The 22,308-nt window shown below is 46.3% G+C and overlaps 3 non-coding genes and 7 pseudogenes across 3 annotated transcripts; all 10 read left to right on the top strand.

The window, feature by feature from the left end:
* The first annotated feature begins 378 nt into the window (after nt 1-378).
* LOC130129218 (5S ribosomal RNA) lies at nt 379-498 on the top strand (annotated as a pseudogene).
* Nucleotides 499-1,197: 699 nt separating this feature from the next.
* On the top strand, nt 1,198-1,307 carry LOC130129347 (5S ribosomal RNA; annotated as a pseudogene).
* A 702-nt stretch (nt 1,308-2,009) lies between these two features.
* LOC130129213 (5S ribosomal RNA) lies at nt 2,010-2,129 on the top strand. Its single transcript, XR_008811993.1, has one exon. It is a non-coding gene; the product is annotated as a 5S ribosomal RNA (ribosomal RNA).
* Nucleotides 2,130-2,828: 699 nt separating this feature from the next.
* LOC130129363 (5S ribosomal RNA) lies at nt 2,829-2,938 on the top strand (annotated as a pseudogene).
* A 699-nt stretch (nt 2,939-3,637) lies between these two features.
* LOC130129217 (5S ribosomal RNA) lies at nt 3,638-3,757 on the top strand (annotated as a pseudogene).
* An 8,391-nt stretch (nt 3,758-12,148) lies between these two features.
* Nucleotides 12,149-12,258, top strand: LOC130129346 (5S ribosomal RNA; annotated as a pseudogene).
* Nucleotides 12,259-19,661: 7,403 nt separating this feature from the next.
* LOC130129201 (5S ribosomal RNA) lies at nt 19,662-19,781 on the top strand. The gene has a single exon (XR_008811982.1). It is a non-coding gene; the product is annotated as a 5S ribosomal RNA (ribosomal RNA).
* Nucleotides 19,782-20,480: 699 nt separating this feature from the next.
* Nucleotides 20,481-20,600, top strand: LOC130129223 (5S ribosomal RNA; annotated as a pseudogene).
* A 702-nt stretch (nt 20,601-21,302) lies between these two features.
* LOC130129214 (5S ribosomal RNA) lies at nt 21,303-21,422 on the top strand. Its single transcript, XR_008811994.1, has one exon. It is a non-coding gene; the product is annotated as a 5S ribosomal RNA (ribosomal RNA).
* Nucleotides 21,423-22,121: 699 nt separating this feature from the next.
* LOC130129345 (5S ribosomal RNA) lies at nt 22,122-22,231 on the top strand (annotated as a pseudogene).
* Nucleotides 22,232-22,308: the final 77 nt, after the last annotated feature.

Below are 22,308 nucleotides of genomic sequence, written 5' to 3'. Positions count from 1 at the left end.
AACGCGATCATCACCCTTAAAAAGCCTCCACTATGGTCCAGTCTTGGCTGGAACGTCGCCTTTCATGGACTTTTGCCTGCCTGCCTGCTTGCCTACCTGCCACTGAGCCGACTCCTGCTCTACCCGTGAGATCGGTTACTTCAATAAAAAGTTGATTCTTCCCTTACCTGGTTGTGCCGTCTGCTTTTGGGTTCGCTCCTGATACGTGACACTTTAAGTCATATTTTTACATTACAAACGTGACTTCTTGGACAGCAAAAGCGATAGGATGTGATGGAGTTTGTCATAAGATGAAAGTGGTGAAACAAGCTGCCAACAGAAAGAAGAAGGTCGGCGGCCAACTCATCTATGAAAAAGCTGCAAGACTCAAGCTTGACGGCTTACGGCCATACCAGCCTGATATCGCCCGATCTCGTCCGATCTCGGAAGCTAAAGTAAGGTCGGGCCTGGTTAGTACCTGGATGGGAGACCGCATGGGAATACCAGGTGCTGTAAGCCTTTTATTCCGCCCTACGATCATCTCAAAGTACTTTGATTTTCTTTTACTGAATTCCAATTGAAAAATCTGACGTATAGGTGAAACCAGACAAACATTTGGGTCAGAAACCAGTAAAAAGTCTTCTCAATGGCTGTATCTTAGTTAGCTTTATGTCACAGCCTCTCGCCCTCGACATCAAAGCGTTCGCGGTCACAGCCTCTCGCCCTTGACATCAAAGCGTTTGCCCCTGACACCTGCTGACCCCCCCTGTCACAGCCTCTCTCCCTGGACTTGCCTTGACATCTAAGCGTTCGCTGTCACAGCCTCTCGCCCTTGACATCAACGCGATCATCACCCTTAAAAAGCCTCCACTATGGTCCAGTCTTGGCTGGAACGTCGCCTTTCATGGACTTCTGCCTGCCTGCCTGCTTGCCTACCTGCCACTGAGCCGACTCCTACTCTACCCGTGAGATCGGTTACTTCAATAAAAAGTTGATTCTTCCCTCACCTGGTTGTGCCGTCTGCTTTTGGGTTCGCTCCTGATACGTGACACTTTAAGTCATATTTTTCCATTACAAACGTGACTTCTTGGACAGCAAAAGCGATAGGATGTGATGGAGTTTGTCATAAGATGAAAGTGGTGAAACAAGCTGACAACAGAAACAAGAAGGTCGGCGGCCAACTCATCTATGAAAAAGCTGCAAGACTCAAGCTTGACGGCTTACGGCCATACCAGCCTGATATCGCCCGATCTCGGAAGCTAAAGTAAGGTCGGGCCTGGTTAGTACCTGGATGGGAGACCGCCTGGGAATACCAGGTGCTGTAAGCCTTTTATTCAGCCCTACGATCATCTCAAAGTACTTTGATTTTATTTTACTGAATTCCAATTGAAAAATCTGACGTATAGGTGAAACCAGACAAACATTTGGGTCAGAAACCAGTAAAAAGTCTTCTCAATTTCTGTATCTTAGTTAGCTTTATGTCACAGCCTCTCGCCCTCGACATCAAAGCGTTCGCGGTCACAGCCTCTCGCCCTTGACATCAAAGCGTTTGCCCCTGACACCTGCTGACCCCCCCTGTCAGAGCCTCTCTCCCTGGACTTGCCTTGACAACTAAGCGTTCGCTGTCACAGCCTCTCGCCCTTGACATCAACGCGATCATCACCCTTAAAAAGCCTCCACTGTGGTCCAGTCTTGGCTGGAACGTCGCCTTTCATGGACTTCTGCCTGCTTGTCTGCCTGCTTGCCTACCTGCCACTGAGCCGACTCCTGCTCTACCCGTGAGATCGGTTACTTCAATAACGACTTGATTCTCCTTTACCTGGTTGTCCCGTCTGCTTTTGGATTCGTTCCTGATACGTGACACTTTAAGTCATATTTTTAAATTACAAACGTGACTCCTTGGACAGCAAAAGCGATAGGATGTGATGGAGTTTGTCATAAGATGAAAGTGGGGAAACAAGCTGCCAACAGAAAGAAGAAGGTCGGCGGCCAAATCATCTATGAAAAAGCTGCAAGACTCAAGCTCGACGGCTTACGGCCATACCAGCCTGATAACGCCCGATCTCGTCCGATCTCGGAAGCTAAAGCAAGGTCGGGCCTGGTTAGTACCTGGATGGGAGACCGCCTGGGAATACCAGGTGCTGTAAGCCTTTTATTCCGCCCTACGATCATCTCAAAGTACTTTGATTTTCTTTTACTGAATTCCAATTGAAAAATCTGACGTATAGGTGAAACCAGACAAACATTTGGGTCAGAAACCAGTAAAAAGTCTTCTCAATGGCTGTATCTTAGTTAGCTTTATGTCACAGCCTCTCGCCCTCGACATCAAAGCGTTCGCGGTCACAGCCTCTCGCCCTTGACATCAAAGCGTTTGCCCCTGACACCTGCTGACCCCCCCTGTCAGAGCCTCTCTCCCTGGACTTGCCTTGACAACTAAGCGTTCGCTGTCACAGCCTCTCGCCCTTGACATCAACGCGATCATCACCCTTAAAAAGCCTCCACTATGGTCCAGTCTTGGCTGGAACGTCGCCTTTCATGGACTTCTGCCTGCCTGCCTGCTTGCCTACCTGCCACTGAGCCGACTCCTACTCTACCCGTGAGATCGGTTACTTCAATAAAAAGTTGATTCTTCCCTTACCTGGTTGTGCCGTCTGCTTTTGGGTTCGCTCCTGATACGTGACACTTTAAGTCATATTTTTACATTACAAACGTGACTTCTTGGACAGCAAAAGCGATAGGATGTGATGGAGTTTGTCATAAGATGAAAGTGGTGAAACAAGCTGACAACAGAAACAAGAAGGTCGGCGGCCAACTCATCTATGAAAAAGCTGCAAGACTCAAGCTTGACGGCTTACGGCCATACCAGCCTGATATCGCCCGATCTCGGAAGCTAAAGAAAGGTCGGGCCTGGTTAGTACCTGGATGGGAGACCGCCTGGGAATACCAGGTGCTGTAAGCCTTTTATTCAGCCCTACGATCATCTCAAAGTACTTTGATTTTATTTTACTGAATTCCAATTGAAAAATCTGACGTATAGGTGAAACCAGACAAACATTTGGGTCAGAAACCAGTAAAAAGTCTTCTCAATTTCTGTATCTTAGTTAGCTTTATGTCACAGCCTCTCGCCCTCGACATCAAAGCGTCCGCGGTCACAGCCTCTCGCCCTTGACATCAAAGCGTTTGCCCCTGACACCTGCTGACCCCCCCTGTCAGAGCCTCTCTCCCTGGACTTGCCTTGACAACTAAGCGATCGCTGTCACAGCCTCTCGCCCTTGACATCAACGCGATCATCACCCTTAAAAAGCCTCCACTATGGTCCAGTCTTGGCTGGAACGTCGCCTTTCATGGACTTTTGCCTGCCTGCCTGCTTGCCTACCTGCCACTGAGCCGACTCCTGCTCTACCCGTGAGATCGGTTACTTCAATAAAAAGTTGATTCTTCCCTTACCTGGTTGTGCCGTCTGCTTTTGGGTTCGCTCCTGATACGTGACACTTTAAGTCATATTTTTACATTACAAACGTGACTTCTTGGACAGCAAAAGCGATAGGATGTGATGGAGTTTGTCATAAGATGAAAGTGGTGAAACAAGCTGCCAACAGAAAGAAGAAGGTCGGCGGCCAACTCATCTATGAAAAAGCTGCAAGACTCAAGCTTGACGGCTTACGGCCATACCAGCCTGATATCGCCCGATCTCGTCCGATCTCGGAAGCTAAAGTAAGGTCGGGCCTGGTTAGTACCTGGATGGGAGACCGCATGGGAATACCAGGTGCTGTAAGCCTTTTATTCCGCCCTACGATCATCTCAAAGTACTTTGATTTTCTTTTACTGAATTCCAATTGAAAAATCTGACGTATAGGTGAAACCAGACAAACATTTGGGTCAGAAACCAGTAAAAAGTCTTCTCAATGGCTGTATCTTAGTTAGCTTTATGTCACAGCCTCTCGCCCTCGACATCAAAGCGTTCGCGGTCACAGCCTCTCGCCCTTGACATCAAAGCGTTTGCCCCTGACACCTGCTGACCCCCCCTGTCACAGCCTCTCTCCCTGGACTTGCCTTGACATCTAAGCGTTCGCTGTCACAGCCTCTCGCCCTTGACATCAACGCGATCATCACCCTTAAAAAGCCTCCACTATGGTCCAGTCTTGGCTGGAACGTCGCCTTTCATGGACTTCTGCCTGCCTGCCTGCTTGCCTACCTGCCACTGAGCCGACTCCTACTCTACCCGTGAGATCGGTTACTTCAATAAAAAGTTGATTCTTCCCTTACCTGGTTGTGCCGTCTGCTTTTGGGTTCGCTCCTGATACGTGACACTTTAAGTCATATTTTTCCATTACAAACGTGACTTCTTGGACAGCAAAAGCGATAGGATGTGATGGAGTTTGTCATAAGATTGTAGCCCGTGGAATTAGATACCACACAGGACACAATTACTTCCGGGGTTCTTGTAGCTTTAATTTTATTGTTTGAACCTTCGAATGCAGATCGTTTTACTGAGTGCATACATTCCCGTGTCTTTCGAGCAAACAGCTCATAAATGTTCACAGATGTGGCAAGTTTAACAGAAAAGATTTAAAAAAAGGGAAATAATAAATACAAAATACGGTGCAAAATACGGCAGTGGACTATGTACGTTAAACAGGGTTTAACAAAGACATGTGGAACTTCCTGAAGATCGCGCAACTTCTCACTCTGTCAGTTACCTTTAAACAGAATTAAAATGCATGTAAAACCTTTACATCCCAAATACAATGGCATGGTGTGGCTTTATTCACGCCAACATTACCTTGTCATGCCTGCAATGGCGAACAGCGGTCGACGGCTCGCGCCCAAAATCACCGAACATCAACTCCAGTAGCGTCTAAATCAAACCATCTTGTCAAATTACCGACATACAAAATTGTTTGGAATAATGTTACAGGTATATTTCACAAGATATTTACCCTTACTTACTACGGAGTCAGAGCACTGTCACACCGCAATCTTCAGGCGTGCCACACAAGAAAAAAAGAAAGAATACCCAAGATGCACTTGGATAACTTGCACGGAGTTACAATAAAAGTCCGCCACTGCCACTTACTGGTCAAAACATGCAATGACAACCAAAACTATAAAAATACACTCACAATCTGCCTCACAATTTAAATACATCAAATGACATTTTACATGGCTTGACAGTGTAACAATTACATATATTAACAGTTAAACTATACTAAATTTAAGTGGAAAATCATTGAACATATTTAACAGATTTACCACCCGGCTACATACTCCCCTGCAAATATAGTCAACGTCCTCGGTGACTACGAAACATGAACTGACTCAAATACTCCCTGCAAGGCCTTTTCAAAGAGAGCAGCACCCAGGCTTGTCAAAACCTTAGAGACCATGTCTGTGCTGACTGAGACTGCATTACAGGCTGACTTTGGCAGATGAAATGGGTTTGAATGAGATCCAGCCATTTCCCGCTTGCTTTTCCTAATGGCAGGTTTAGGTGCATAGGTTCTACGTCCTGCTCCACCAGCATCCTCTGTTAGTGCGGGCCTGTCCCTGTTTTCAATAATGGGCAAGTCACTGTCGCTAACGTTTGGATGCACATCATTAACACATTCTGTTTCTGTGCCACAATTTCTCATATCTGAATAACCTTCCTCAGGTCCTTCACCGTCACTCTCATCTGTGGGTGCTGTCACAGGTAAACTAACACTTTCTGCTGCAAGAGGCAGGTTAGGTACTTGCACAAGCCGGCGAGGGATGACTTCCTCAACAATAACAAAATCAGCCTCAGGTGACTCAGGCTCATCCTCAGCTACAGGCTGTGTAGTGGTCTGTAACCTAGTTCTAGTTCTTGGTTTGGGAACTGGTTTCGCACAAGGTCGCAACTCTGACCTATGAACTCTTTTAATGGGACCTCCCTCAAAAGGTTCAACAGTGTGTGTGGTACCCTGGATGTCAACTACCTTGTAGACTGTTGAGGTCCATGTGTCCTGAATCTTATGTCTACCTGGGGGTCTGTGACGTAGGAAAACCAACTGACCAATGTCCACAGGAGGGCAATACACCTTCTCATTTTGCAGTGAGATCCTCTCAGCTGCCTTCTGCTCTGAGTACTCTCTGGCTCTCTCATGTGCCTGTCGGAGTCTCTCCTGATGAACAGACAACCAATCCCGTTTCCTGTCTGACACACACTCACGCCCTAATAAAGCATCTACTGGGAGATGTGGCTGTACCCCGAAAAGCAAATAATAAGGCGAGTACCCTGTGGTGGAATGAGGAGTGACATTATAGGCATATACTACTTCAGACAGATGCTCTGGCCAACGCTTTTTTTTCTCTGGTGGGAGTGTCCTTAACAAGTCATGGAGTGTGCGATTGTATCTTTCACACTGACCGTTTCCCTGTGGCCTGTAGGGAGTTGTCCGTGTCTTTTTAACCCCATAGAGTTTGCACAGCTCTGCTATAATTTCACTCTCGAAATTTCGACCTTGGTCTGAGTGCAGTCTCTCTGGGACCCCATATTTCATGAACCACTCCCTGAGCAAAACTTTAGCTGTAGTATCAGCCTTCTGGTCTTTGGTAGCATACGCTTGTGTGAACTTTGTAAACACATCGGTCACAACAAGGACATTTTCACGGCCATCTGAAGCTGCCTCCAACACTGTAAAATCAACAGCCACCACTTCTAGAGGTCGGGAGGCCAGGAATGCCTGAACTGGAGCATGGATTTTTGGCTGAGGCATCTTGGTCAAAATGCACCGCTCGCAGTTTTTAACCCAGCTTTCCACATCCTCGCATAGCCCTACCCAAAAACACCTCCCTCTTAGCAAGTTTACAGTGCGCTCTATGCCCTGATGTCCCATGTTGTTATGTACATTTTCTAGAACTTGGTCCCTCAAACAACTAGGCACGAGTAACTGCCACACTTCTCCATGACGTGGGTCTGTGATAACCCTGTACAACAACCCTTCTCGTTGTTGTATGCATCTCCATTGTTTCAACAATCTTTTCACTTGACTAGACAGGGCTGCTCTCTCTCTGGGACATGGCCTCCTCCCCCGATCCCAAAATGCCCTAAACTCTTTTAGGGTGGGGTCACCGGCCTGAAAACCTACCAGCTCCTCTCTGGTATAACCTGGCAGTGTGGGGGTGTTGCCCTGTTTAGTACCTGTCTCACCAGACCTCGACTCCCCAGCACGGATCTGTCTCACTTTGTAACACTCCAGACCTCTAGAGACAAGACCAGGATCCAGAACTGTTCCTCGCTCAATCAGGTTACACACAGTGATACAGTCGTCAAAATCCGAGTCAGGGTCTGTTTCAGGCTCCCCTGCAAACTCCTGCCTAGAGAGAGCATCTGCGGCGGCATTACTGCAACCAGGACGGTACTTAACCTCGAAATCAAAAACAGACAGTTGCGCTACCCACCTCTGCTCTATAGCACCTAACTTGGCTGTCTTGAGGTGGCAGAGGGGATTGTTATCAGTCAGGACAACAAACTTTGAACCAAGCAAGTAACCCCTGAATTTTTCAGCAACTGCCCATTTTAAGGCAAGCAACTCCAACTTCATGCTACTATAATTTCGGTCATTCTTCTCAGCCTGGCGTAGTCTGCGGCTAGCATATGCTAGGACACGTCTGGTGTCACCTTGCTGCTGACACAATACAGCGCCTAATCCATGCGGACTAGCATCTGTCTCAACTACAAATGGTTGTGTGAAATCGGCAAAACCCAAAATGGGAGCAGAGGTAAGTTTTTCCTTTAACTGCTCAAAGGAAGAGTCACACTCTGGTGTCCACATATTACAAAACTGGTGACCTACTTTCCCTGTTTTCTTCACACCTGAACATTTGTTGACTAGGTCATGCAGTGGCCCGGCAATCTGTGAGAAGCCTCGAATGAATCTCCTGTAGTAACTACAGAAACCCAAGAACGACTGCAGCTCTTTGGCAGTGGTTGGGACCTTCCAGTTCTTAACAGCAGAGACCTTGGAGGGGTCAGTTCCTATACCTTCTGCTGACACCTGATGACCCAAAAACTTTACTGACTGTTGTAGAAAAGCACACTTCTGCAACTTCACCTTAAGGCCCGTCTCTGCCAGTCTCTTAAACACAGTCTCAAGTCTCTCCAAATGCTGCTCAAATGTCTCTGAAAAAACCAAGATGTCATCTAGGTAGACCAGGAGTATCTGAAAAATGAGATCATTCATAGTAACTTGCATAAGTCTCTGAAATGTAGCTGGACCATTACAAACACCAAAAGGCATTCTCACGTACTCATACAGACCAAACGGTGTAGTAAATGCAGTCTTAGTCCGATCTCTCTCATGCATAGCTACCTGGTGGTATCCGCTCGCCAGATCTATGGTCGAAAAGAACTTTGCCCCTCTCAGCGCATCAAAACTCTCATCAATTCTCGGGAGCGGGAATGCATCACGTCTTGTCTTTGAGTTGAGTTTCCTGTATTCGACACATAGCCTCAGACTACCATCTGCCTTTCTCACTAGTACTATGGGCGAAGCATAAGCACTAGAGCTTTCTTGAATGACCCCTTTTTTAAGCAGCTTGCCAATATGTTCCCTGACTTCACTGTACTGTGTGGGTGGGATTCGTCTGTATGGCTGTGTTACAGGTATGTCATCTGTCAGATGGATCTCATGTTGTACTTTGTCAGTGTGGCCTAGATCTTCATCTTCTGTTGCAAACACAAAAGAGTACTTCTCCAGTAACAAAGTCAGCTGTGCTTGCTGTTCTGGGCTACCACAAAAATTGAGCTTGCCGAGAATTTCCTGCACATCTGTCGGTGTTTCGGGGTGTTCACTGATACTCACTTGTTCAGTGTCTGCTGAGATTCTCTGGAACTGTACCTCACAAAGCTCATCACTTTTCACACAGTCTACCTGAGTCAAAACCCCTAGCCTAGTCCGTGGCCCTAGCCAGATATCTTCATCAGACATGTTCATGACTCGGACTGGAAAAATGTGATTGCCCGATGAAACCAAAGTAGGCACAACAACCAAACCTCCAGGAACGGGGACACCCACAGACTCCAGCAACAAAAAAGAACCATCCTCACGCACAGTCCTGAGTCCCCTAGCCATAACTGTAGCAGCAGATGAAGCAGGTATATGGACTACATCCTTACCAGCTACCCTAGCGAAAGAGAGTCTGTCTGTTGCATGTACTGCATGAAGATGATTAAAAGCCTCTCTCCAGTTTGAGTCAAACCTCTCCTGCAGTGTGGTGTCAAACTCAGTGTGTACTAGCTCTCTGCATTTTTTGACAATGTTCATCCCTATTAGACCTGGAACAGAGGAAGAGTGTTCAGAATCTTTAACTATCAGAAAACCTCGCTCTGGGATAGTCAGACCCATGGCTTCTACATCAAGCTCCACATAGCCCATATAGGGTATGTCTAATCCATTAGCTGCAGTGATCTTTAACCACTCAAATGCCGGGTGAATGTCTTCACCTTTCACTGACAGGTGTTCCCTGAAAAAACTCTCAGAAATTGTACTGACCTGGCTACCAGTGTCAAGTAAGCAGGACACTGTAACACCTCGTAGTTTCACCTCAACAGTTTTACATTCTCCGACTGCACGCTCTAAGATCCTGCTTCTGTCTGGAGTCTCTTTTGGTGAGCCAGCTTCCTCCCCTCGAGTTGTGTGGCTCATGACAACTGAGGGTGCGAGTTTTCCTGCACTACATAAGAACTAGGTGTTGCGTCCCCTTGACCCCCTCTGGCCTGTGAGCATTTTCTTGCAATGTGACCTATGCCTCTACACTTGAAACAGATAGGCTGACCATCTGGTGTGAACTTTGGCTGGGGTCTAGGTCGTGGCTTGGGCTCTAGGAATGTCTGTTGAGTGCTGCGCTTACTCAGTTCACCTACAGCAAAGGCTAGATCAGCGAGTGTTTTGCCTAACTCTGCTAGCTGTTTTTCTTGATGGGCTACTGCTCTCCGAACATCATTTAATGCAATACCTTGGTCATTGTTTGTTTTAATAATAGAGCACTGGGTTTCCGGAACCTCTGATGTAACTTGGTTGCTCTTTATGACCCTGGGACGATGAGACCTGCTGTCCTCCATCTCCCACAGGAGGGCCTCGTTCCTCACATCTAGAAGACTGCTCTCTGGTTTGTCCCTAACCATTTTCCTGAGTTCACGCCTGAGTGCTGCTTCTCTTAAACCCTCAATAAACCGGTCTCTGAGCACAGTTTTCTCATTAGGTATTACATCTGTGGACTGTTTCACTACAGAGCTCAAAATCTGGGATAGTGCATGGGAGTAGTCACGGAGGTCTTCTCCATCAGTTTGGTTACGGTTGTAAAAGGTCTGCAAAAGCTGTGTGGAACTGCGCTTTTCCCCAAATGCATTGCTCAGGTAAGAGTATAAATCACTGGGCCCCACTGACTGACCCCTCATGCATAGTCGCACCTCTTCCAATGCAGGGCCATGCAATAGAGATAGTATATAGTCACATTGTTCTTCTGTTGTTTGCTCTCTGTATCTTAAAACCCTTTCAACCTCTTCAATAAACTCTTCGACAGATCTCCTGTCTGTACCACACTCCCCACTAAATGCTTGGATCTGGCGTTCTCTTGGAACGTAGATGTATGAACGTGTGGGTGCACTGTTATCACTTGCTCTCTGAGCCCTTGCTTCACCATTTAACCTGGTGAGCTCATCTCGCAGTCTGGCAAGCTCTTGCATGGTGGTCTGCATTTCTTTTGTAGCACCTTCACCTATACCCGTTATGCCACCTGAGGTGTGGCCATTATCATTACGTGAACTCCCTTCATCACCAGAATCACTAGACATAATGATATATTAATCTTTACTCAGTCCAGTATAAATGAGGATATTTAGTTCAAAACCTGGTTCAAGGATACTACAAGGACAGTCTTTAACTTGGAGCCTTGCTGAATCTTGGTCTTTGTAGCTGAAGTTAGCGCTGGAGTCCTCTGCGCTGGTACGGCTGAGTCGTGTGACACAGGAAGCACCAGAACCTTGTAGAGCCCCTCACGTCGTCTCTCGCTGGTCACCACCTCCACAGCAGGATGGCTTCAGACTCAACACCAACGGACGTCACCAGCAATCTTCACCTCTGCCGTATTTTCTTTTTTTTTTTTTAAGTAAAAATAAGCCACTCTGTTGCCAATTTTAAAAAAAAATGTTTTAGCTACACCCCACTCCTGGTACCAAAATTATGTAGCCCGTGGAATTAGATACCACACAGGACACAATTACTTCCGGGGTTCTTGTAGCTTTAATTTTATTGTTTGAACCTTCGAATGCAGATCGTTTTACTGAGTGCATACATTCCCGTGTCTTTCGAGCAAACAGCTCATAAATGTTCACAGATGTGGCAAGTTTAACAGAAAAGATTTAAAAAAAGGGAAATAATAAATACAAAATACGGTGCAAAATACGGCAGTGGACTATGTACGTTAAACAGGGTTTAACAAAGACATGTGGAACTTCCTGAAGATCGCGCAACTTCTCACTCTGTCAGTTACCTTTAAACAGAATTAAAATGCATGTAAAACCTTTACATCCCAAATACAATGGCATGGTGTGGCTTTATTCACGCCAACATTACCTTGTCATGCCTGCAATGGCGAACAGCGGTCGACGGCTCGCGCCCAAAATCACCGAACATCAACTCCAGTAGCGTCTAAATCAAACCATCTTGTCAAATTACCGACATACAAAATTGTTTGGAATAATGTTACAGGTATATTTCACAAGATATTTACCCTTACTTACTACGGAGTCAGAGCACTGTCACACCGCAATCTTCAGGCGTGCCACACAAGAAAAAAAGAAAGAATACCCAAGATGCACTTGGATAACTTGCACGGAGTTACAATAAAAGTCCGCCACTGCCACTTACTGGTCAAAACATGCAATGACAACCAAAACTATAAAAATACACTCACAATCTGCCTCACAATTTAAATACATCAAATGACATTTTACATGGCTTGACAGTGTAACAATTACATATATTAACAGTTAAACTATACTAAATTTAAGTGGAAAATCATTGAACATATTTAACAGATTTACCACCCGGCTACAAGATGAAAGTGGTGAAACAAGCTGACAACAGAAACAAGAAGGTCGGCGGCCAACTCATCTATGAAAAAGCTGCAAGACTCAAGCTTGACGGCTTACGGCCATACCAGCCTGATATCGCCCGATCTCGGAAGCTAAAGTAAGGTCGGGCCTGGTTAGTACCTGGATGGGAGACCGCCTGGGAATACCAGGTGCTGTAAGCCTTTTATTCAGCCCTACGATCATCTCAAAGTACTTTGATTTTATTTTACTGAATTCCAATTGAAAAATCTGACGTATAGGTGAAACCAGACAAACATTTGGGTCAGAAACCAGTAAAAAGTCTTCTCAATTTCTGTATCTTAGTTAGCTTTATGTCACAGCCTCTCGCCCTCGACATCAAAGCGTTCGCGGTCACAGCCTCTCGCCCTTGACATCAAAGCGTTTGCCCCTGACACCTGCTGACCCCCCCTGTCAGAGCCTCTCTCCCTGGACTTGCCTTGACAACTAAGCGTTCGCTGTCACAGCCTCTCGCCCTTGACATCAACGCGATCATCACCCTTAAAAAGCCTCCACTATGGTCCAGTCTTGGCTGGAACGTCGCCTTTCAAGGACTTCTGCCTGCCTGCCTGCTTGCCTACCTGCCACTGAGCCGACTCCTGCTCTACCCGTGAGATCGGTTACTTCAATAAAAAGTTGATTCTTCCCTTACCTGGTTGTGCCGTCTGCTTTTGGGTTCGCTCCTGATACGTGACACTTTAAGTCATATTTTTACATTACAAACGTGACTTCTTGGACAGCAAAAGCGATAGGATGTGATGGAGTTTGTCATAAGATGAAAGTGGTGAAACAAGCTGCCAACAGAAAGAAGAAGGTCGGCGGCCAACTCATCTATGAAAAAGCTGCAAGACTCAAGCTTGACGGCTTACGGCCATACCACTCTGATAACTTCCGGGTTGGCGTGGTGGCGGCGGAGCGGACGAAAAAGACATTAAATCGACGGGGAAACGAGAGCAGTCTCTGAAAATCACGTTTCTAACTCCCCCCCAGCAGCTTTCTGCTGCACGGGGGAAACTTTTGTGGCTTTAGAAGCACGAAAATGGCACAGACGGCAAGGACACTCGGACCGGACAAGACTTACGACGACGGGCAGACGGACAAACAAAATGGAGGTATGGCGGCGGAAACAAAGAAGCCCCAGCAGGACGCGAATCCGACTGAGGCAGAAAGCGTGATGGAGAAGGGGGAGAGAGGAGAATTTGTGGTGGTGGAGAGTCGAGCGGAGAAACGAAAAGAGAGACGAGGTGGAGGGGCCACAGCAATGGGGTTGGTGAAAGAGACGGCGGTCGCAGCGGAAGCGGCGGGGAGGGAGGGGGAAGGGAGAGAGATGGATAGAGACCTGGTGGTTAATGTGGACGTGGAGGGAGAAGACAAAATCTCCATGATGGAGCTTCTGCGTGCGGTTGACAACACGTGTGGGAGAGTATTGGGCTGCAGGTCGAAAAGCGACAAGCGATGGGAGCTCACGATGAGTAACCCGAAAGGGAAAACAAGACTGCTGGACGGCTTCAAGATTAGAAACTCCAGAGTGGTGGCATCGGAAGTTACGAGGGACACCAGGATCGTCTCCTTTTTGAACCTTCCCCTGTATGTCACAGACAATCAAATTGTTACTAAACTGAAGCAGTGGGGCGTGGAGCCGGTGTCTCCTATCAAGCGGAGGAAGTGGGCCGGGACGGACGTTTTTGACGGGACGAGATTCCTCAAAGTCCGTTTCAATGAAAATGTCTCCTCTTTACCTTACAGCACCAAATTTGAGACGCTGGAAGGGATTGAATACTTCAGAGTGCTGCACGATAATCAATCTAAAGTTTGCAGGCTGTGCCTCCAGCCCGGACACATCCTACGGGAGTGCCCGGAGTTCAAGTGCTTCAAGTGCGGGGAGATCGGACACTACGCACGAGAATGCGCAGCCATGCCTGGAGCAGATCCCAAAGAGGAGACAGAGAGGGACACCGGCGAGGGAGTGGAGGACGGGGCAGAAGAGACGGAGACAGGAAATCATCCTGATGGCATTGCGACTGATGGCGAAGCAGAGGGGCCCCAGTCAGCTGCACGCCATGAGATGGAGGAGGAGAGCGAGGTCGAGGAGGAAGAGGAGGAGGAGGAGAAAAGAGGAAGCGGCGGTTTGACTGCGGCCTCTGAGAGGGTGGGGAGGATGCCGACGAGCGTCTCCACTCTGGCGCACGGGTCGCTGAGGGGTCAGGCTGTAACAACATCAGGGGACAGGAGCCGCAGCAACCAGAGGGAGGGCAGTTCGGCCAGCCTTGCGTCCTTGCCTTGCGGGCAGCCGGGGCAGAGAGGGCCTCTACACGGGCAGGGGAGTGAGAGACGACAGCCGAACCCTAAGGCTTCGGAATGGGATGGAGTTAGTAAGGGGAGGGAAGAGGGAACAAGCAGAAAGGGCAAGACTAAGAGGGGTAAATAATAATGGACTGAAAAGGGTGTGCATCATGTTTTTTGTTTGGGGATTATTTTTCTCTGTCTTTCCCACTCACCATGGTCAAAATAGCATCATTCAACGTACGTGGACTACGTGACATGGACAAGTTCACTAAAGTCGTAAAAATGTGTGATGCAGAAATAATCTGTCTCCAAGAAACCCACTGGGACACTGACTGTGAAACTCAGTGCAAGAAAAGGTGGCCTGGATCCTACTTTTCAAGCCATGGGACTCAGCGGGCACGAGGAGTAAGCATCATGGTGAGTAGCCACATTGAGGCTGATGCCACTCTAATAGACAAAGACATTGGGGGGAGGTGGGTTAAAGTGGGCTTTGTTTTTGAAGACACTGTCTACAAATTACTGAACATTTATGCGCCCAACCACGAGGGGGACAGGTCTTCTTTCTTTCGAGAATTGAATATCATAGCTAAAGACTGTGACATCATAGTTGGGGATTTCAATGTCAAGATGAGCAGGCTTGACATTAGCGATAACGGTAGCTATAAACACGACTGTTCTAGAGCGGCCCTGAATCTGTTTATGGCCAAGAATAATTTCTGTGATTTATGGAGAACCAGAAATCCCATAACACGAGAGTACTCGAGAGTACAGCCACAAATGGACACTGTACGGCAAAGTCGGATTGATTTTTGTTTAGTCAAGAAACCGCAGATCGACCTTTTCGATACTGTGCGCTATTGTTTAAATTTCATTAGTGATCATGCCATCCTGCGTGTGGGAATGGGGGGTAAAAGGAGGGGGAGGGGGGGAGGCGTGTGGCACCTTAATGCTAGCCTGCTGAACAGAAGGGATTATGTTGAATGCATCTCTAAAGTGATCTCATTTGAATGTTCACAGCCTGAGTTTGGGGAAAATATCATAGAGGGGTGGGAGAAATTAAAAGTGAGAATTAAACAAAAAAGTATTCAGTTTGCGAAAAGATTGAACTTTAAAACTAGAGAAAAAGAAAGATCATTAAGAAATACAATTGCTAAATTAAATGCACAACCGGTTGTCAATGTTGAAAGGCTTGTGAATATTCAAAATGAAATAAATGAAATTGAAAGGATAAAATGTGAAGGTGCTATAGTGAGGAGCCGTGCTCAATATGCAGTAGAAGGGGAGAAAAGTACAGCTTTTTTCCTCAACTTGGAAAAAAGGAAACAAAATCAGTGTTATTTGCAAGAAATCAAAAATAAAGAAGGTAAAGTAGTGACCAATTTCGTAGACATTCTGGAAACAGTACAAACTTTTTATAGTGACTTGTTTAAAACTGAGAGTTCAGACATACAAGCTACAAATGACATATTGGAAGAGATGACTGCTAAATTAAATGATGAGGATAAATCAGCGTGTGAACAGGAAATAACTGAGGAAGATATAGAGTGTGCAATAAATCAAATGATGTCAAATAAAAGCCCAGGTAGTGATGGGTTGACGGCAAACTTCTATAAAGCTTTCTGCAACACGCTCAAACCAACACTACTGAAATTGTATAAAACAATGGAAAAAGAACAGAAGGTACCGGAGTCAATGACTCTAGGCTTGATCACTTTAATTTTTAAGAAAGGGGAGAAGAATAAACTAACAAATTATAGGCCCATTACTCTGTTGAACAATGACTACAAAATACTAATGAAAATATTGGCAAACAGAGTCAAACAAATATTACATACAATAATAGAAGCCACCCAGGCTTATAGTGTGCCAGGGAGAGAAGTCACTGACACAGTACGCACCATAAGAGATGTGGTGGAGTATTTAAAAGAGACAGATCAAGCAGGTGTCCTTCTGGCCATTGACTTCAATAAAGCCTTTGACCGAGTAGAGCATCAATTTATGTTTAATGTACTGGAGAAGGTAGGTTTTGGAGACAGATTTCTAACTTGGGTAAAATTATTATATAGCAAAGCTACAGGTAAGGTCAAATGCAACGGTGCAACCACTGATGCGTTTCCTCTGGGAAGGTCGGTCAGACAAGGCTGTCCACTATCCTCAATCCTGTACACAATAATAGCAGAGCCACTAGGAATTCTATTAAAACAAGACAAGGGTATTAGAGGTATTGAGTTACCAGGGGGAGGATCCTGTGTCGTCCAGCAATTTGCTGATGACACCACCCTAACAGTAAAGGACATGGCAAGCATAGAGAGAGCAATGGCAGTAATAAACATGTACGGTCGAGCCTCTGGCTCCCGCATAAATGTAGGTAAGTCAGAAATCATGTTCATTAACATGGCTGAGCCTCAGCAGGAGACCACACCTTTTAAAATACAAAGCAAGCATATAAAAATTCTAGGTACCTACATCGGTAAAGATGTAGTGGCAGCTCGTGATCTGTCATGGACGGAAATTATTAGTAAAATAGAAAAATGTCTAAATTATTGGAAACTGAGAGACCTAAAACTCAAAGGTAGAGTAGTGGTTCTAAACAACTTAATATTGTCAAAACTAAACTATACATTAGCAGTTATAGAACTACCCTTATGGGTATTAAACAGAATAAATGAAATTATAACCAATTTTTTGTGGAGGGCAAAAGTAAGTAAAATAGCACGAAAAACATTAATAAGTAAGTACAGAGAGGGAGGACTTCAATTAGTAGATATAGAAAGCAAAAAAAGGGCGTTCAGGATCAAAACTGTGCAAAAATATCTGTGTGACTCCACAGCCCACGGCTGGAAAAGCCTGATGGCTTACTTCATAAACAAGGTATTTCACATAGGCGATTTTGTGCTGCTGATGCAACTAAAGCGACCGATGATGGCGGGGCTTCCAGGTTTCTATAGAGAAGTCCTGTCCGCTCACGCGGAATTTCTAAAGCGTATAGACTATGCATGTGACTCGGTAAACGTCATCAGAGAAATGCCAATCTTTCTAAATAAGAAAATTCAAAAGACAGGTAAGCTTCTATGTAATAATGACATGTTAACAGCAGGTTTGGTCCAGTTGAAGGACGTCATGTATGAACTGATGCCGGGTTTTCTCCCCCCCCAAGCCATATATGACAGTATAAAGGAGATAAACTATGAGGCCAAAATTACGGAGACAACAAGCTATTATAACGACTTAAAGGAAAGCATCCCAAAAGAATGGCGGACAACCATAGAGCGGAGAGTGGTACAGAACAGAGAGGGGGAGCTCCCAGCCATGTTGGTGGAGCAAGGAGGAGAGTGGAGGAGTATACACAGATTGACAAGCAAACAGATCTATGGAAAGTTTCTGGCACAGGCGTCGCAACGTCCGACCTCTCTGCCGTTCTGGGGCAAAGTTATGCCCAATTTGAATGTGGGACAAATCTGGGGACAATGGAGGGTGAGAGGGAACAGCATTGAGGCAGAAGACAACGACTACAAAATCCGACACAACAAAGTGTTCACTAACGTTATTCTGCACCAATTTGACAAGGGGGTCGGCAGGGAGTGCGACGTCTGTGGCCTGCTGCCTGAAACACTATTGCACATGTACCGCCACTGCTCGGAGCTGGCGAGCTTCTTTGAAACCCTGAAAAAGTGCTTAGTCAACAAACTGGGATTAATTTGGGACAGCGGGGATTCGTGGGATGTATTCTTTGTGTTTGGAGTGTGGGAGAAGAGCAGGGTGAAGAACGCAGCGCTGTGCAAATTCCTCTTAAGTCACGCCCGGTGGGCCGTCAAATCACGTCGGAACATTGCGCACTTTGAACGCAGAATCATCCCGGTTTGGAACATTTTCAAAAACATGGTCAAAAAACAAACACATTACAGACTGACGCACGGCGATGCGGACTTCACCCGGCTCTTCATCAGAGACAGCCATCTCCTCTCCCTCAACAGGAGGGGGGAGATTGTGTGGAACTGGTGAGGGAGGGAGGGAGGGGAGGAAAAAGTCTGAAATGATGTGAACGGAAAATGATGATTATTGGAAGTGTAAATATAAACAAAGTTAAAGACGCGTTACGGTTTTCTTTTAACTTTCTCTGTTATGTTTTATTGAAGTTAAGGGGAGGATGGGATCATTCTGTTTAATGTGGAATGTGTGTCATTTAAAATCTCAAAGTGGTGTTTTAATGTCACTTTCTTTTAAAAACACAGTCTAAGGTTTGTTCAAAAGGGCTGATTTGTTTCATTTTCTGTTCTGATTCCAAAGCGCTGATTTAAGTTGATGATTTGGAAAGCATGGCTTTATTTTATGTATAAAGAGAGACGGATACTATCTTGTGTAAGCCAAACAAAGTGTAAAACAAATGTAACAATGTGGAATTGATGGACAATACATGCAATCAAAAATGTATTTTTGTTCCCAAAAATATATTTTCATAATAAAAGACAAAAAAAAAAAAATATCGCCCGATCTCGTCCGATCTCGGAAGCTAAAGTAAGGTCGGGCCTGGTTAGTACCTGGATGGGAGACCGCCTGGGAATACCAGGTGCTGTAAGCCTTTTATTCCGCCCTACGATCATCTCAAAGTACTTTGATTTTCTTTTACTGAATTCCAATTGAAAAATCTGACGTATAGGTGAAACCAGACAAACATTTGGGTCAGAAACCAGTAAAAAGTCTTCTCAATGGCTGTATCTTAGTTAGCTTTATGTCACAGCCTCTCGCCCTCGACATCAAAGCGTTCGCGGTCACAGCCTCTCGCCCTTGACATCAAAGCGTTTGCCCCTGACACCTGCTGACCCCCCCTGTCACAGCCTCTCTCCCTGGACTTGCCTTGACATCTAAGCGTTCGCTGTCACAGCCTCTCGCCCTTGACATCAACGCGATCATCACCCTTAAAAAGCCTCCACTGTGGTCCAGTCTTGGCTGGAACGTCGCCTTTCATGGACTTCTGCCTGCTTGTCTGCCTGCTTGCCTACCTGCCACTGAGCCGACTCCTGCTCTACCCGTGAGATCGGTTACTTCAATAACGACTTGATTCTCCTTTACCTGGTTGTCCCGTCTGCTTTTGGATTCGTTCCTGATACGTGACACTTTAAGTCATATTTTTAAATTACAAACGTGACTCCTTGGACAGCAAAAGCGATAGGATGTGATGGAGTTTGTCATAAGATGAAAGTGGTGAAACAAGCTGCCAACAGAAAGAAGAAGGTCGGCGGCCAAATCATCTATGAAAAAGCTGCAAGACTCAAGCTCGACGGCTTACGGCCATACCAGCCTGATAACGCCCGATCTCGTCCGATCTCGGAAGCTAAAGCAAGGTCGGGCCTGGTTAGTACCTGGATGGGAGACCGCCTGGGAATACCAGGTGCTGTAAGCCTTTTATTCCGCCCTACGATCATCTCAAAGTACTTTGATTTTCTTTTACTGAATTCCAATTGAAAAATCTGACGTATAGGTGAAACCAGACAAACATTTGGGTCAGAAACCAGTAAAAAGTCTTCTCAATGGCTGTATCTTAGTTAGCTTTATGTCACAGCCTCTCGCCCTCGACATCAAAGCGTTCGCGGTCACAGCCTCTCGCCCTTGACATCAAAGCGTTTGCCCCTGACACCTGCTGACCCCCCCTGTCACAGCCTCTCTCCCTGGACTTGCCTTGACAACTAAGCGTTCGCTGTCACAGCCTCTCGCCCTTGACATCAACGCGATCATCACCCTTAAAAAGCCTCCACTATGGTCCAGTCTTGGCTGGAACGTCGCCTTTCATGGACTTCTGCCTGCCTGCCTGCTTGCCTACCTGCCACTGAGCCGACTCCTGCTCTACCCGTGAGATCGGTTACTTCAATAAAAAGTTGATTCTTCCCTTACCTGGTTGTGCCGTTTGCTTTTGGGTTCGCTCCTGATACGTGACACTTTAAGTCATATTTTTACATTACAAACGTGACTTCTTGGACAGCAAAAGCGATAGGATGTGATGGAGTTTGTCATAAGATGAAAGTGGTGAAACAAGCTGCCAACAGAAAGAAGAAGGTCGGCGGCCAACTCATCTATGAAAAAGCTGCAAGACTCAAGCTTGACGGCTTACGGCCATACCAGCCTGATATCGCCCGATCTCGTCCGATCTCGGAAGCTAAAGTAAGGTCGGGCCTGGTAAGTACCTGGATGGGAGACCGCCTGGGAATACCAGGTGCTGTAAGCCTTTTATTCCGCGCTACGATCATCTCAAAGTACTTTGATTTTCTTTTACTGAATTCCAATTGAAAAATCTGACGTATAGGTGAAACCAGACAAACATTTGGGTCAGAAACCAGTAAAAAGTCTTCACAATGGCTGTATCTTAGTTAGCTTTATGTCACAGCCTCTCGCCCTCGACATCAAAGCGTTCGCGGTCACAGCCTCTCGCCCTTGACATCAAAGCGTTTGCCCCTGACACCTGCTGACCCCCCCTGTCACAGCCTCTCTCCCTGGACTTGCCTTGACATCTAAGCGTTCGCTGTCACAGCCTCTCGCCCTTGACATCAACGCGATCATCACCCTTAAAAAGCCTCCACTGTGGTCCAGTCTTGGCTGGAACGTCGCCTTTCATGGACTTCTGCCTGCTTGTCTGCCTGCTTGCCTACCTGCCACTGAGCCGACTCCTGCTCTACCCGTGAGATCGGTTACTTCAATAACGACTTGATTCTCCTTTACCTGGTTGTCCCGTCTGCTTTTGGGTTCGTTCCTGATACGTGACACTTTAAGTCATATTTTTAAATTACAAACGTGACTCCTTGGACAGCAAAAGCGATAGGATGTGATGGAGTTTGTCATAAGATGAAAGTGGTGAAACAAGCTGACAACAGAAACAAGAAGGTCGGCGGCCAACTCATCTATGAAAAAGCTGCAAGACTCAAGCTTGACGGCTTACGGCCATACCAGCCTGATAACGCCCGATCTCGTCCGATCTCGGAAGCTAAAGCAAGGTCGGGCCTGGTTAGTACCTGGATGAGAGACCGCCTGGGAATACCAGGTGCTGTAAGCCTTTTATTCCGCCCTACGATCATCTCAAAGTACTTTGATTTTCTTTTACTGAATTCCAATTGAAAAATCTGACGTATAGGTGAAACCAGACAAACATTTGGGTCAGAAACCAGTAAAAAGTCTTCTCAATGGCTGTATCTTAGTTAACTTTATGTCACAGCCTCTCGCCCTCGACATCAAAGCGTTCGCGGTCACAGCCTCTCGCCCTTGACATCAAAGCGTTTGCCCCTGACACCTGCTGACCCCCCCTGTCAGAGCCTCTCTCCCTGGACTTGCCTTGACAACTAAGCGTTCGCTGTCACAGCCTCTCGCCCTTGACATCAACGCGATCATCACCCTTAAAAAGCCTCCACTATGGTCCAGTCTTGGCTGGAACGTCGCCTTTCATGGACTTCTGCCTGCCTGCCTGCTTGCCTACCTGCCACTGAGCCGACTCCTACTCTACCCGTGAGATCGGTTACTTCAATAAAAAGTTGATTCTTCCCTTACCTGGTTGTGCCGTCTGCTTTTGGGTTCGCTCCTGATACGTGACACTTTAAGTCATATTTTTCCATTACAAAAGTGACTTCTTGGACAGCAAAAGCGATAGGATGTGATGGAGTTTGTCATAAGATGAAAGTGGTGAAACAAGCTGACAACAGAAACAAGAAGGTCGGCGGCCAACTCATCTATGAAAAAGCTGCAAGACTCAAGCTTGACGGCTTACGGCCATACCAGCCTGATATCGCCCGATCTCGGAAGCTAAAGTAAGGTCGGGCCTGGTTAGTACCTGGATGGGAGACCGCCTGGGAATACCAGGTGCTGTAAGCCTTTTATTCAGCCCTACGATCATCTCAAAGTACTTTGATTTTCTTTTACTGAATTCCAATTGAAAAATCTGACGTATA

Source organism: Lampris incognitus, chromosome 18, assembly GCF_029633865.1.
Source record: "Lampris incognitus isolate fLamInc1 chromosome 18, fLamInc1.hap2, whole genome shotgun sequence".
In the NCBI taxonomy this organism is placed as follows: Eukaryota; Metazoa; Chordata; class Actinopteri; order Lampriformes; family Lampridae; genus Lampris; species Lampris incognitus.
This window is presented reverse-complemented; position numbering and strand designations above follow the sequence as displayed.